General features: G+C 36.7%; 2 pseudogenes; one reads left to right on the forward strand and one right to left on the reverse strand.

Moving 5' to 3' along the window:
* Positions 1 to 504: 504 nt before the first annotated feature.
* LOC104857929 lies at positions 505 to 2,368 on the reverse strand (annotated as a pseudogene).
* Positions 2,369 to 2,448: 80 nt separating this feature from the next.
* LOC104857928 overlaps positions 2,449 to 4,646 on the forward strand; it is a 12,447-nt pseudogene continuing 10,249 nt past the window's right edge.

Raw genomic sequence — 4,646 nt, forward strand, 5'->3', positions numbered from 1 at the left:
GGAAATAGAACAGACTTCAGCAAATTTCATAGCCCTAGATCCCTGAATGAACTTTGCATTGACCTTTACTTATATTTTCAGCTATGCTGGTGGTGTTTTCAGGAATGACAGATCTGTGTTGCTAAATACCCACTCTTTAATGCAAAGATTGATGTTTATTTTTTTCAATGGTTCAATCTTTTAAAACTCTTAGCAGACCCCAAGTAAAAGACCAATTTGTATAACTGGGTCATTTTAACATTTTTGTAATTCAATAAATAGTTCTCTTGATGACGGCAGTTATGAAAGATGTTCAGTAGCATTCACAGTAATGGTAGTTTTCCTGATTGGTCTGTAGTCTTCAATAAGTGTAAGAAGTTATTGTATGAAACATCTGTCAGACCAGTAAGACTGCATTGATGCATCCATCATTCTCAGGATTGTTGGTTATCAGTGCGTATTTACCCCAAATCACCTTGCCATCTGTGTCGATTTGTTCACATTCACTTAAATCATTGTACCTTTCTATAGTGCTGATGAATGATTTTTTTCCTCACCAAGTGTTAGCAGGCAGAAGATGGCTTTCAGTTCCAGATGTGTGAAACATAAGCCCATGGGCTTAATGAACTTTTCATATTTAGGTGGTTTTCTTATATAATTACATTCCTCTTTACATTCTTGTAAAGCCAACTCCAACAAAGCAGACATTAGTAACCATCCTCTTCTATGACTTGGTTTTATCTCTTTTCAGTTCAAATAACTTTGTAATACTTCTGTCTCTCCCTGGGCATGAACTTTAGTCGGAGGGACTTCCCATTTTCTTCCCTTTTCTTTTCATTTTTGTTTGATCATGTTGGAAAGCACTTTTGCCTGAGACTGTCTCTCTCTGTCCAGCAGATAGGCAGGTACTGCTCCCTGAGGAGTCTTTTCATCATTCTTTTGTTTGGTGTTTCTCTTTTCATGCATCTTGATAGTCTTCATTTGTGTATTCTTGGCATGGTGCTATTTATGGTAGAGCTTAGTCTTGAGGCCAAACTTTTTTTTTTCCTTCTTTGAGTGTTCATGAGCCTCTCCACTTTCCTTCTCTCTCTTTTTCTCATGGGAATCAAAATGATGTTCATAATATTTAGAGTGTCATTCGATATATTCATTTGTGCCATGGTGACAGCAGCAGAGCCGCAGGGGGCAGCCTCAAGAATGAGAGAAAAAGTCTAAACTTTGTGATCTCTCAGACACATGAACTGCCTCTGCACAGCCAGAAACAGGAAACAGTCCAACAGAGCTTCTTAAAGAATTGTTTTCTTTTCTTCATACATGCACTTTAGCCTAGCCTCAGCCTAGGATGAAACTTTCCTAACCCGAGGACTTCAGACTTGAGCAGGGCTCAGTGTGAGATTTCTCTATCACAAAGGAGACTTTCTAGATCCCATGGCATAATTTGAGAATGAATTTACTGAACTCCCAGAGGACACCTCCTATGATATCCAAGGGAAATGGAGATAAGGGAAATGGATACCTTCTATGTTCTTGAGGGAATCACCAGATTGCTGTGCAATTACTCCCTATTAAGGGCTCCAGATCTCGGAATACTTATGGAAGGAGGGCAGACATACTTTCAGCTTTGTTGTTGTTGTTGTTGGTGGTGATGGTAGTACCAGGGATTGAACTCTGGATCTTGAGCTTGCGAGGCAGGTGGCGGAACCACTGAGCTAAAACCCCAGCCCTACTTCCAGGTTTGACCTTCTTCAAGGTGAGTTAATAATTGTATGTCTTGGAAAGAAGAAGCAGCTATATGTTTGCAGATAGTACCAATGAGTTTTATGGTGAGGACTTAACTTTTGGTGCAATGGGTGTGTAGTGAGACAATATAGGACTATACTTTAAAGTGCCTCCTGGGAGAAATTGGCAGGTGTAGAACTTTAAGTCCTTTTCAAATGTACTGCTACAAAACATAACAAAAATATAATGTATAACTAAGAGAGACGTGGAAATCACTGATATTTTAGTAATTCTAAAATATTTCCAAAAAATTTATACTAGAAGCTAGGAGTAGTCTTACCTTTCACTTAAGGCCTTATAATAAATATTAGTGTATTACATATCATACATAGATAAGATCATACAACATTTGTCTTTCTGTATCAGGCTAATTTCACTTAATATAATGTCTTCTAAGTTTTATCTATGTTGCAGCTAATGGAGGGATTTCCTTTATTGCAGCATTATTTACAATAGCTCTGATGTATAAACAATCCAAGATTCTACTGATGAAAGAATGAACAAAAATTTTGTACATAAATACAATAAAATATCATTTAGTACTAATTCTTAACCCTTTTTGTCTCCTACTTTGGGTACTTTGATTGCAATTTAGAACAAAATAGTGCATTTTATAGAATGAAGAGTATACTCTTTGAGAAGTAGAATTGAATAGGCAGTAAACAAAGATGCAGAAGTCAAGTTATGAAGATGGGTGAGTAATCTCTTCTTGATAATTACTTAGATCCTGGGTTTTCTGTGTTCAGTGCCTGTTTGTTGGTATCCTTCTGTAGCTGTGGCAGATTTCTTTCTCCCAGCTAGGAGAGTATCATAGATTCAACATCCTTTTCTTTCTTTTGGTTGATGTATCTCTATGCAACCATGCTCACTCACTCACACACACACACACACACACACATACACACAATGCACACATTCACACTGAATCACATACAAATGCACATTTTCAAATGGCTGCTTTTACCATCCTATTTCAACTATTTTATCCCTTAAGTGTTCTTCCCAGAATATTATGTAAACATCCCGTGCAGCCATCTCACCGGGAGACAATTATTTTACAATATGCATGTGTGTGTGTTCATTTTGTACATTATGGCTCATTGTAGCAATAATGCTATCTTGTATATAGCTACATTTCCAGTCCCTATAAATAAAAGTCTTCTGTCTTCCATAATTCAAAATGCTTGGGAAGAAAATAACTGAGTATGCAAGAATTTGGCCAATTCTTAAATACACTGTATTAAACATGAGGCTTTGGGTGAATTATTTATTTAATTTCTTATATATTTTGTTTCTCTTTCTGATAGAGAGGTATAATGCATTTTGATTTCCCAATCTCAGAAAATTGAGATGATCAGAGATAACATGTACATATGTGATTTTAATAAATTTTAAGATGAGACAAATCTGAAGGACTCTCTTTGCCCATTACAACCTGCATTTCAATCCGTCAGGATCTGTAATAATGATGCACTGGGGAGAGGAGCCAAACATAACACAAATGAGTTAAAGTAGCAATGAGAATTGAAGTCGGCTTCATGGAAGAGCTTCTATGGGAAGAAATAACCTGAAAATTCAATAAATATAAAACGTAATAATTTTAAGTGATATTTTTCATTTATTTAACAAATATTTATTACACAAAATCATGGGTTGAATACTACCACTAATAATTCTAGTTATACCCTGAAATACTTTATACTTGCATTCAAATGTCAATATTAATATTTTTTATTGAGTTTATTGGTACAATTGAGGTTTACAGTACAGTTACATTCATTACTGGGATCCTGTACCTTCACATGATGGGTCTTGGTTCTCATTTCTTTCCATCATTTTGTCCCTGCCCTCCCTTCACTCCCCCCTCCCCATTTACAAACACTTTATTTCCATTTTCTCATATATTTTTCTTTTCCTTTGTTCCCTTTCCCCTACCCTTCCCACGTTCCCTACACCTTTAGCCCCTTTCTTCCTATTGCACACTATTAATTATCCCATTAGGATCTTGTGTACTATTATAGTTTTTCACAGCAGGGAGACTGTTCGGTATTTACACATGTGTGACTTATTTATTTCACTTGAGTATATGCTCAATATGTATCCATTTTCCTATAAATGACTCTAATTTCTCATTCTTTATGGCTGAGTAGTACTCCATTTTATAGAAAAACCACATCTTCTTTATCCAATCTCCAACAGATGGGCAAATGGGCTGTTTCCAAGTTTTAACTATTACAAACTGTGCTGCTGTAAATGGTGCACATATATCACTGTGGTATGATTCTTTTAATTCTTTTGGAAAGATACCCAGCAGAGAGATGGCTGGGTCAAATGGAACCTCCAGGCCCAGCTCTTTGAGGTATCTCAATATTGATTTCCATAGTGGTTGCACCAGTCTGCGCTCCCACCAACAATGGAGAAGGGTTCCTTTCTCCCCACAACCCTGCCAACATTTGTGATTGGTTGATTTCTTGATATCAGCTATTCTTTGTGGGGTGAGGTGGAATCTCAGTGTTGTTTTCATCTGCATCTCTCAAATGACCAGTGATGTCGAACATTTTTTCATATATTTACTTGCTCCTTTTACTTCTTTGTCTGAGAAATGTCTGTTCATTTCAGATGCCCGTGTTTGAATTGGGTCTTTTTTTTTTTTTTTTAATTGAGTTTATTGGTACATTTAGGGATACAGTACAGTTACATTCATTGTTGGGATCATGTACCTTTACATGGCAAGTCTTGATTCTCATTTTTTTCCCCTTACCTCTGCCCTCCCTTCACCCCCTCCTCCCCTCCCCATCTACAAACACTTTATTTTCATCTTTTCATTCTCTCACATTTTTTTCTTTTCCCTTTTTGTTCTTCCCCTACGTATCACACCTTCCCTACAC

This window comes from Fukomys damarensis, unplaced genomic scaffold (assembly GCF_012274545.1).
Source record: "Fukomys damarensis isolate Sample0158 unplaced genomic scaffold, DMR_v1.0_HiC HiC_scaffold_16, whole genome shotgun sequence".
Taxonomy (NCBI): Eukaryota; Metazoa; Chordata; class Mammalia; order Rodentia; family Bathyergidae; genus Fukomys; species Fukomys damarensis.